At 37.0% G+C, this 12698-nt stretch overlaps 1 pseudogene; it reads right to left on the bottom strand.

Moving 5' to 3' along the window:
• Positions 1-2119: 2119 nt before the first annotated feature.
• LOC107710046 (nuclear body protein SP140-like protein) lies at positions 2120-12276 on the bottom strand (annotated as a pseudogene).
• Positions 12277-12698: the final 422 nt, after the last annotated feature.

Raw genomic sequence — 12698 nt, forward strand, 5'->3', positions numbered from 1 at the left:
AGTAATTTATATCAGGAAGGCAGGTAGAATATGTTTGACATAGTTCAATTTCATGTGAGATGGGTGCCCTTAGTAAAACTACTCAAGTTCAATTTAGGGATTGTGCCAAAATAGGATAAGCAGTGAAAAAAACTATTTTATTAGTAACAATAGCAAAGACAACATAATTTCATAGAAATAACAGCTGCAACATACTTTGCATGTGTGCATAAGAATAGCTATATGCTTCTAGGTGTTGTATCTAAGCCAATGAGCCATTATTTGGAGCCTCAATGAAACCGATTTAAAAATATGTGAGCGGAAACGCAGAAAGAACTGCTAGGTGAAGAGGGAGAAAAGATGAGTAGCTTATATTTTATAGTTATACATGCAATACTCATTTTGTGAAAGAAACACTTCTTCAAATTATATTTTAAATTATCATTAGGCCTATTGCCGCTTGCTCACTTCAGACATTAGGCCTAATGTGCATTTTTCTTCTTCAAATTATAGCTGAATGGTTTGCAATGATTAATTTTAAATCTAGATTAAATCAAGGTTTATCTCATAATTTTTAAACATTATGTTGCACCAAACTTCAAACCTTTAAAAAATAAGCAGTTTACATTTTTAACCCATCATTTTGATCGGATTTAAGTTATATTAAGATTAACTTTAATCCTGTTGCACATAACTTTAAACTCAGATTTAAATCTCAATTATGGATTAACTTTAAACTTAACCCTTAAATGCATACCTCGGGTCTTTAGCGACCCGGGACATCATTCTCTACCCTCTCCCTCCTCCATTTTTTTTAGTTAGACAAGTATGTAAATGTGTATTTTTTCCTGCGCAACTATATTTACATATCTGATGACTCGATATGTGCAATGCATCTTTTTTCCTCAAGGTGGCACTGTTTGATACACAATAATGACGTGACGTTTCACTCATAATTACCGTAGGCATAAAACAAACGAATATCATCAGCAAAAATTGAAGTGGTTTGAATGGCTTTACTGCAGAGCAATTACTATAAGCAATGAAATATAAATGTCACTGTCATTTGATGCTGGATGTGGTGAATAAGCTGCCAGTGATCAAAATATTCAATATGAAGTCATTGAAAACGATAGTTTTGAGAATATGGTTGAGATCGTGAATATGAGGCAGATGCTCTTCCTATTGTGAAGTCATGCAATGTGAAACCCCCTGTCGCTGATCCATCGTGCAATGTGAACACAGCAGCGACTGACTGCTACCCCAGATAGTCACGCAGTGTGAAAACAACGGCGATCCGACGAGTTTGAAAATCGTGCAGTGTGAACTCGGCATTACTGCTTGCTCCATTTCTGCAAATCAGTTTGAGAATGAATGACTTGCTCCACCTATTGCTTTGGTCTCCATCAACACCGGCTAGCGCCACCTGCTGGTGATCGACTAAGAGCAGATGCAGATCATGCAACGGTACTCTACTGCTATTCCTGCAGTTCCCGGATGTGCAATGCTGAATTTTCTCAGCCGAATTTGAACCACTGAATTTGTGGAAGCGAATTTGTAAAGTGAAATAAAATGGACTGAAAATTGCCTGTCAAATATTATACATCGTATTTTTAAAACGGATTGAATATTGCGGAAGTGAACTCTGGAAGGTGAATATGAATTATTGAATTTTTAATTATGAAAATGTGTGAAATGTTTTGTATTGAAATATTCACAGCTTAAATAAACAACTATGTTAAATTTCAGACCCTAAAAATGCAAACCCTGAAAATACAAGGCATTAAAAAGCAAGCACTGTTAATGCAATGCATTATTTTTTCAGTTAGTGCAATATAACATGCTTTTTTGTTTCAAAGACATTTGTCATTATTTTACATTATACTTTGTTATAATGAGAGATTCTCGAGAGTGCAGCACTGAACAAAACTGTGGCCTTATGAGCGGTGAGTGGATTCTAACTGAAACGCTTGGCCATTGCTTTCAAGAAATGAACAGAACATGTCTGATTAATGTAGCCAATCAATGGTAAAAACACAACAAAAACAAAAACAAAAACAAAAACTTGAAAATAGAAACCATAATTTTTACGATTTTTAATGAAATACAAATTTTGAATAATGAAAATTAGTTTGTGCCTGCTTATTCTATTCATCAGTGTTTGAACCATTAAAGAAGAAACCGCATTTTACGTTTTCATTTCTGGGTTCAAAAATTTAAAATGAATGGACGCAAAAGTACATGGACCCTCGCAGCATTGGAAAGGACATCTTAAACATTATAATGAGCTCTAATGAATATTCAAAGGTATCCAGATCTCAATTGTATTTTTAAAAGCCTTGTAAAAGAGAGTTGGAATTAGATACTGAAGATTTTCTGGAACTCTTCCTCGAACATTTTCTTCAGCCAGGGACCCATTCGGCCAAACACATTGTCCTTTAGAGAGCAAGAGAATAAAATACTAAAAAATCTGTCAAAAAAAAAAAAATCACGTCCAAAAGTTAAACATCTCAACAATAATCATCAATAATGTCCAAAGATATGCATCCACGTATAAGACATTGGAAAACAACTTAATAAATAAATCACCAAAAAACAGATCAAGACCTTGTTAAAATTATGTAACGTGTTTCAGTGAATCTTACACTATTGAACGTGCTGCAGTTGCTGAAAATGAGCTGAAAGTCTGAGACGAATGCTCCTACCGTCTGATACTCTCCACTTTCCAACTTCTGCTTTATTCTGTCCAGCCACATCGGCTGTTATGAACTCAGAGTATCTGGGCACCTGGAAGTCATTTTATTTTTGTTTTTATTTATTTTACATTTCATATCTTTCATCACTTTCTTATTCTACATATAAACTATTTTAAATTAAACTAAGGCATGAAAAGAGTAGCAAATGTAAAAGACAGAGATTAAATAAAGAGACAATCTCACCTTTTGCTGTGGATCCTCAACAAACACCTTCTGGATGTCCTCTCTGTACACACATAACAGGAGGTAGTGGCAGTGCTAAAGATGACAAACAACACACATATCCTACAATATTAGGCCCAAAATAATTGTTCTGTTTCTAAACCTGCTGAGCAGCCTATGTAGGCAGCACTTTAAGACATCAAAGGCTGTTACAAAATGTGAGCACCTTAAATGTTTGTGGTTATCTTCTATATTAAGGTGCTGAGTTTGTGAGTGTGAGTGTGTGTGTGTGTGTGTGTGTGCGCATTTACCAATCTGTACTGAGACACTGGGGCACCGAAAGCCTCTTGTTCAGACATGTTACTGGAGTCACGCCATTGTTGACTGGTTCTTAACACGCAAAAGGTACAAATCCATTCCCTACAAGCAAACACACACACATATATACAGAATCAATGTACGACACACACACTTGCTGATTTAATGATTTTCTATCTGTTTGTCTCTCTCACCCAGGTGAGTCTCCGTGTACAGCTGGTAGGTGACAGTGTGAATGAAAAGCTCGTGGACACTCGTCACAACACACAAGATGTCCCTCAGAGTGACACACGTAACACTCGTCATCATTGTTCTGTGCCATCTAGTCATGACAGGATATACCATTTTATCATTATCACAAGAATAATCAAATGCATTTTGCTGTTTTGATATAGGAATCTAACCACAACATATCAAAGTCATAATTTCAAAAAAAGAAAGAAAAAAACAAATTAGAATTTTGCATGAAGAAAATTAAGCTAATTGTAGGCAGAGCCGATCGGCCAAATAAGCTCACGACGGGCCACGTAAATTACGCAAGACCCCGTCTCCCCCTTGTGTCAAAGCGGCACAACACTATCAATTTAAAAAGATTTTAAAAAGATGATGTTGAAATAGCGGTTGCTGCATTATGTTTTGTCAATTTAATTTGGCATTTCATGAGCGCTTTGAAGACTAAAGAGACAATCTCACCTTTTGCTGTGGATCCTCAACAAACACCTTCTGGATGTCCTCTCTGTACACACATAACAGGAGGTAGTGGCAGTGCTAAAGATGACAAACAACACACACATCCACAATTAGGCCCAAAAATAATTGTTCTGTTGCTGCTGAGCAGCCCATGTAGGCAGCACTTTAAGACATCAAAGGCTGTTACAAAATGTGAGCACCTTAAATGTTTGTGGTTATCTTCTATATTAAGGTGCTGAGTTTGTGAGTGTGAGTGTGTGTGTGTGTGTGTGTGTGTGTGTGTGTGTGTGCGCATTTACCAATCTGTACTGAGACACTGGGGCACCGAAAGCCTCTTGTTCAGACATGTTACTGGAGTCACGCCATTGTTGACTGGTTCTTACTTAGCAAAAGGTACAAATCCATTCCCTACAAGCAAACACACACACATATACAGTATCAATGTACGACACACACTTGCTGATTTAATGATTTTCTATCTGTTTGTCTCTCTCACCCAGGTGAGTCTCCGTGTACAGCTGGTAGGTGACAGTGTGAATGAAAAGCTCGTGGACACTCGTCACAACACACAAGATGTCCCTCAGAGTGACACACGTAACACTCGTCATCATTGTTCTGTGCCATCTAGTCATGACAGGATATAACATTTTATCATCATCACAGAAATAAGCTCAAATGCATTTTGCTTTTCTATTTTACAATCTTGTTTTGTTATATAGTCAGTATTTTTTCCATACAATGGAAGTCAATAACTATTGTTAACAGTTTGGTTATTCTTAAAATACCCTCTTATGTGTTCACAACAGAAGGAAAAAACTTATAATACAGGTTTAGATCAAGTGGAGGGTGAGTAAATGATGACCGATGGTGCTTCTTAATTAGTGGTCGACCGATATATCGTCCGATATTTGGCATTTTTCAAATATCGGCATCGGCCGATAAGTTTTTCTGTTTGTCCGATGTGTTCGTGGCAGGACATTTATTTTGACGGCGCTGAGAAAGGCAGCGCCTGAACACACAGTACTCACATTCTCCCTCTTGTTCGCTGTCGTCCTTAACAGTTCCACGGACAGAAGCCTGTCTAATAATCAGATAGAACTGTTAAACAAAGGACTTAAAATGTATACAAAAAAGTATTATAACGATTGCTTTTATATTGCTAGTAATAAAAAGGCAAACATTATAATACTTTCTCGTTTGCCGTCAGCATTCAGCAAGTATGCATTTATATCGTTTAAACAAATCGTTGAATGACTAATGAACATCTAATTTAAAATACCTTGCAAACTTAGTCGAATCCAGCTGTGAGATCTTATGAAGTGTGAATTTGTATCCTGCACGATCGAGTGTTCTCTGCGTGAAGGTCGGTCCGTGCGAATTGAATGCGGACAGGAGGAGCGTTCAGCTTCACTGGAGACGCGCGATCGACAAACTTTAAACTCGTGATTTCAAATGATGCTGCGCTTCATGCCCACTGCCATATTCATGTCATTTTCACTGTGTGCTGTATGTAAAATGAATGTTACCTTGGTAATAATGTAAAAAATGTGATTCCTAATGCACACAAACTTCCCAGAATACTGAGTGCCCTGTTGGTTACCCAGTGTTTACTTCCTTTTTAATTATATTTTTATTAAATATTTGTTTATTTGTGAAAAATACTTTGTCATTTGAAGTATAAGCATGTTTATTTTACACATTTATTTTTTAATCCATTTTCAAATGATTTCAATTTCTTAAATATTAAATAAAATAAATAAAATTATATCGGCTTTATATCGGCCACACTGCTTTCCAAGATATCGGTATCGGCTGTCAAAAAACCAATATCGGTCGACCACTATTCTTAATATCCCTCCTCGTTTCCTCGCTCCTCTATCCTCCATCCTATGACCCAAAAACCGATCGAGCTCAGCCATCTTGTAGGACATCTCAATTCTCTAATTGCACCGGAAGGAGGCGAGGATCGAGGAGTGAGGAGGCTTCCTGAGGAGTCATGAGCGAGGATACACAGGTGTATCCTTTGCGGAAGTGTTTTATCGATTAACGTGATGCACGCATAAATTATCCTCCCCCTTCACATCTGCACCAAGTGCTAACCATGGCAGAAAATACAAACACACATAAATGTGAGTATTAAGCATGAAATTGTTACAGTGCCTTTAATTTCGATGTGTAATGTGTACATTTAAAGCACAGTTTTAATTACGTTTATTTACGTCTCTTGATTTTAATGGCTTATTGCTTTTGATTTTTTAATGCCTCTGATATTGGTTAATAGAGAACAATTAAAGAGAAAATATTAGATTTAATATGGGCTGCTTTTGGTGCTTGACACTTTTTTATTTGTCATTTTGTTTCAAGAATAAGGTCCAAGGTTAAGAAAACGCTAGAAGTTACTTGAATGTAAAACGTTTTTCTCTATTTAACATTACAATAGTGAAAGACGTCTTCCCTCAGGTAGATTAGCCTACATGATTTCTTGCACGGCTGGATGTTGGAGTCATAAAATAATCACGTTGTTTGCATTCGCCAAAACGGATTTTCTGAAAACAAAAAACACTGACTGTGGCGATAATTGGAGTTAGTGCAAGTCCCGCTCGCTGTGAAGTGGGAGCAACCAGCCGGCAGAGGATTCCGCTTTGTCTTAAGCCTTCCTCGAACAGTTATGTTCACAATTTGTGATTTACTTAACGCATACTGATCATGCATGTGAGGGGGCTGTGACTGGATGACAGGTGTCGGTGATCATTCTCAAGTGTCATGATCAGTGTAGCAATCAATAAAAGGGACAAGGGAGGCCACAAAGCCAAAAATTATTTACATTTTTGGGTGAACTATCCCTTTAAGCATACTTATTAGCTCAATAAGTTTTAGATTCTTATCACTTTAATACAGATTTTTTCATCAGAATCAGAATAAAATGCTACAAATAATATTATGATTATTATTACATAAATACCAACTGATTGAGATTATAAATGATGTTTTTTATGTTTTAATGAAAAGGAGTTGTTTTGTGCATTTGATAATGAATTTGGCAAAAATGTGGTTAATTAATGTCACAATGCAAAAAATAATAATTGTACTAAAATAGGCTTTGTTTTCTTTAAGCAGAACATGTAAAATGTAAAAAGTAAAGACAATTTTAAAATATATAATAAAATAAACATTTTATATAAATTTTTTTTGTGATTTTCACATCTTTAGTCTATGAAAGTGATCATGTACAGATTAATGTACACATTTAAAAGACTTAAGAATTTAAGTTAATATCATAAATTATTTGAATGATGACTGATTATGATTAAATATGTCGGGCAGAGATGTTTCTCACCACGTCTTCCTCTTGAGTACTGCATTTTACACATTCACACTGAAGCGAATGGATGCGCAGGGATGCGTCTTTCTAAAAATGACAATCAATCATTAAATAAATAAATAATCATGCTTTTTGTTTGCTCTCTCCCATTTGCTACCTTGAGTAAAAAGTTGAGCGTTTTTCCATGGCACAGTATATCTTTCTTCCAGTGTCCATCAGTGACAGTCGGTTCCTGCTTTACAAATTCCTCCGGAGTGAACCATCTTTCCTCAGTACGTATACACTTCCCACGTATCCCTGCAACAGAACATAAACGTGAACATTTTCCACTCAAACCTTCAACAGTCAAAACCAACTGCATACCGAGTTCTGCACACAAATCAGTGCAATAACATACCTGTTGCAAACCTGTATTTATATAAAGTCCCAGTAAGTGAAACACAGGTGACTGGTAAAGAAGGAGCCTGGAAAACAGACAGATCTGCCATGTCTTCTTCCTCCTCCTCTTCCTCAACTCTCCCTCTGATCTCTGTTCCTACTCCTCTCCATCCCTGTTCCTGGAAATCTTCAGCATCATTTTCTAGAGGAATAAAACACATTGCTGCGTTCAGACAGACAGCAGAGAGCATGTGAATGAGCCTGGATGATCGTTACTCACCTTCACTGGAGCTCTCAGATGAGCTGACAGGAAACAGCTCATTCATGTTCTGCAGGAATAAACAAAGTCACTTAATAAATGTCACATGAAAAACAGGAAAAGCAAAACCTGACATTGCACATAGAGAGACAAAGTACCTTTTGGACACATGTTCTCTTTCTTCTCTCCTTCGGTGGACACCGAATATGCTCCTTCTGAAAGAATGAGAAAGGAAGTGATCACATGTATATGAAGGGTCTGCTGTATTTAATGTAACTACATATTTGTCTCTCATACGTTGTAAAATTAAAGGGTCGATACAAAAATGTGCTGTACTTCTAATGCTTTGCATTAGAAGCACATTCCTGCTATAGAGACAGAGCGACGCGCATCATAATCAGAAAACCACGCCCACCAGGGGAAAAAAGAAAACAATGCTCTCAATTTGACTTTTTTTTGCGGGAAGCTGCCTCCTTGTCATTTCTGACTTGTCTGACATTTCTGACGCTAGTTTTTTTGGGGGTCGACAGCTTATAAAAATGTAGTTCTGGGTTTTTTAGCTTGTTTACTGTACACCTTGTCACATAGCAGCTTTTAGGCATTGCTCTGTTTTTTGTTATATGTCAGAAATGACAAGGAGGCAGCTTCCCGCAATAGAAAGTCAATGGAGAGCGTTGGATTGTTTTCCCCCCAAAGTTAATTTGTACATGCACATTGGACTTTTATGTTCTCATATATATACAGTGGGTACGGAAAGTATTCAGACCCCCTTAAATTTTTCACTCTTTGTTATATTGCAGCCATTTGCTAAAATCATTTAAGATAATTTTTTTTCCTCATTAATGTACACACAGCACCCCATATTGACAGAAAAACACAGAATTGTTGACATCTTTGCAGATTTATTAAAAAAGAAAAACTGAAAAATGCTCAGTATTTAGTAGAAGCACCCTCTTGATCTAATACAGCCATGAAAAATATAATTTATTTCTGTGATGCAAAGCTGAATTTTCAGCATCATTACTCCAGTCTTCAGTGTCACATGATCCTTCAAAAATCATTCCGATATGCTGATTTATTTTCAATGTTGGAAACAGTTTTAGCTGCTTAATATTTTTTTGGAACCTGTGATACTTTTGTCAGGATTCATTAATGCCCAGAAGGGCTAAGATATGCTGCCTCCTCTGGACGAAGCGGTGGCTGCACCCCCCCGCTGCCATCGGATGGAAGGCAAAGGCCGCTCATCCCTCGAAGCCCTGCCGAACGACTTCAGCCCTCGCTGGTTACTAACGTAACCTTGGTTCCCTGAGATATGGGAACGAGTACTGCGTAGCTAACCGTGCTATGATGCTGCACGACTCTGTCGTCGCTTCAGTCGATATGAATCAGTGATCCTATGCCGAGCACCTGCTTATATAGCCAGATGCCCCGCCCATTTTGGCGGGCTCGGGCGCGCTGCTTCGCCATAGGCTCGCGCAGCTCTGCTGCGCCGTCAATGGTTCATCTCTGAAACAATGGCAGTGCAGATGCACTGCTGTGATTGAAAAAAGGCTTCAGTAAATCGGAGAAAAGGAGTTTCCCGTAGCGTCTAGCGACCGTATCTCAGGGAACCGAGGTTACGTTAGTAACAGAGTACGATTCTACGCTCAGAGGACCACAGCAGTGACAGTGATAGTGTTGAAAGACTATAGACTCGCACTCGGGGTGAGGCTGTAATACTCAGAGTTAGTATTAATGATCCTGTGTCGGACCAGCGTACACCTAAGGGCGGTGAGAGTGTATACAGGTGCATCTCAATAAATTAGAATGTCATGGAAAAGTTCATTTCAGTAATTCAACTCAAATTGTGAACCTCGTGTATTAAATAAATTCAATGCACACAGACTGAAGTAGTTTAAGTCTTTGGTTCTTTTAATTGTGATGATTTTGGCTCACATTTAACAAAAACCCACCAATTCACTATCTCAACAAATTAGAATATGGTGACATGCCAATCAGCTAATCAACTCAAAACACCTGCAAAGGTTTCCTGAGCCTTCAAAATGGTCTCTCAGTTTGATTCACTAGGCTACACAATCATGGGGAAGACTGCGGATCTGACAGTTGTCCAGAAGACAAACATTGACTTTCCACGACATTCTAATTTATTGAGATGCACCTGTAGATGCTAAAGACCTGGTGCTCGTGCGGTTTGAGGTAGTGATAGTAGCTTCTTGATGGGACGCCGTCACCATACTTTAGGAGGGGAATTACCTCGAATTATTGGAATTGTATTAGAAGTATTCAAGAAGGGAATTACCTCGAGATACTGTAGTATTATATTGTATTATATTCTTGACGGGAATTACACCGAACATACTGTAGTACTGTAATAGTACTGTAGTATTGTATTATATTATATTGTATGAATAACTGGAGGTTATTCAAATTGTCAGTGGTGAAGTCAGATTAGTATTGGGAATTTCCACGACACAGGTTCCAAAAAAATATTAAGCAGCAAAAACTGTTTCCAACATTGATAATAAATCAGCATATTAGAATGAAGGATAATGTGACACTGAAGACTGGAGTAATGATGCTGAAAATTCAGCTTTGCATCACAGAAATAAATTATATTTTAAAGTATATTAAAATAGAGCACTGTTATTTAAAATTGTAATAATATTTCATAATATTACTGTTTTTTCTGTATTTTTGATCAAATAAATGCAGCCTTGATGAGCATAAGAGTAGTCTTTAAAAAGTAATAAAAAAAACGTACTGATCCCAAACTTTTGAACGGCAGTATATGTATAAATTTAAATTTGACAACAGTCAAAATCTACAGATTGATAATGCATTGACTAATTATTTATCTAAACAATAAATGTTCATTTAAAAATATCTAAGTAAAACGTATTTGTGAGTGTACGATACGTTTACAGCAAAACCAAGGACAATTTCCAAATCCTTGTTTTTTTAACAAAGATCCCAACAATCTGTAAGTGCTTGCATTATTTACTTCTATGAGTTTCTTAAGTGGTGTGTTTCTGCAGCGGATGCTGAATTTCCAGTTTTTGCACTTTTCCTTCCCCGCAAACTTTTCAAAATCATTTGGGGTGAACCAGCGTCCCTGAGACAAAATACACTTTTCCCCTACAGGAGACAAGGATAGGATGCATTCAGCAAATATTATAAACACACACTCTAATAAAATTAAGAGAAATTATAGCAAAGACTCAATGATGGTGAACCTCTGGGCATTTTGTCCCGATAGAGAGTGCCTTCTTTATCCCCACAGGTTACAGGCAGATGAGTTTTATAAACAGGCCACTTCCAAATCTGCTTTTCTCCTTTCTTCACAGGAGATGCTGAGAAAGAGAGAGAAGGCAACACAGATCAGGAGAGAGTGAAAATATAGGAATAGGACATCAGGCACCAGGAAACACAGTGTTATTTTAGTATCACTGAAATATTATTTTAGTTTTTATTAATATTTTGAATTAATTTAAATTTTTATATTTTCTTAATTTTAAATTTTAGGTACAATTTTAGTACTTTTGTGTTTTGTTAGTTTCATCTTGGATTGCCTGAGGGTAAATTTTTTAGAAAATTTTCATTTTTGGGCAAACTTTCCTTTAAGGTGATGATACACAGGGAAACATTTTTGAGCAATGTTGCCGGGCAACTCTGCTGAGCAAGGTTGCTTGGGCACTTTCCCATTGAGAATGGGCAACACATTTCCATCTGGATATTTTAGATCAGTCATGGGCCCTGTATCTCACCTGGTTGCCCATTTTATATATATATATATATATACATAAAATTTTAAATGGCTTTAGTTTTAGTGTTATTTAACTGTATGCCTGATGAGATCTTAGACCTGCTGTAGTTCAGGGACTCACAGAATGAGGGTTTTTTGCCTGGTTTCTTCCGACTGGGTGTGGAAGCAGAGGAAGGATCAGGATCATCACTATCCTCACTACTTCTATCGTCTTTAAATTATCTTTCTTTTGTAGTTCCTCTCCTTCCCTTTCTCTGCCTTTCCTTCACTCTCTTCCTCCTCTGCTGGTGTCTCAACATCCGGATGTTTCTCATCAAATTTGAAAGTGCCTGGGACAAAGAAAAAAATAAAACGATACTGTACATATATATATATGAACGCATTCTTGCTCTATCATAGCATAGTAACGCAGCGTGAGCCTCTAGATAACAAAGCTGATAATAGTGAAAACCACCGACCGTCCAGCAGACTTTTTCTGAGCGTGCGTAGCGTCGGGTAGAGCTGCAGGATATGGTCTTCAAACACACAGCGCCAGAACTGATGTATGTACTGTGGTTTATTTTTCTCCACCCAGTCCAGAACCTTATAGACGTCCTTCTTCTGCTCACGAGAACGCTTCTTTTTCACATTCTACAGACAAAAACAGAGAGGAAGACAAAGGAAGATTGAAGTACAGTATGATCAGACGTCTTATGCCTAAATATGCAAAACAACGAACTGACAAACTTTGACAATTTTTTTTTTTAAAGTATAGTGGAGGTACCATGGTAAAGTGATGGCATGGTAATATCGGTAAGATTTTTTTATTTTTTTGAAAGAAAATACATTAATTTATAGTTACAAAAAATCTGTTTCAAATACATACTGCCTTTTTTTTTTTACTTTCTATTCATCAAAAAAAAAAAACTGAAAAAATGGTATCACTGTTTCCACAAAAATATTAAACAGCACAACTGTTTTCAACATTGATAAAAATAAATGTTTCTTGAGCAGCAAAGCAGCATATCAGAACGATTTCTGAAGGATCGTGTGACTGGAGTAATGATGCTAAAAATTTAGCTTTGAAATCAC

This window comes from Sinocyclocheilus rhinocerous, unplaced genomic scaffold (assembly GCF_001515625.1).
Source record: "Sinocyclocheilus rhinocerous isolate Xijiao unplaced genomic scaffold, SAMN03320098_v1.1 scaffold1348, whole genome shotgun sequence".
NCBI lineage: Eukaryota > Metazoa > Chordata > Actinopteri > Cypriniformes > Cyprinidae > Sinocyclocheilus > Sinocyclocheilus rhinocerous.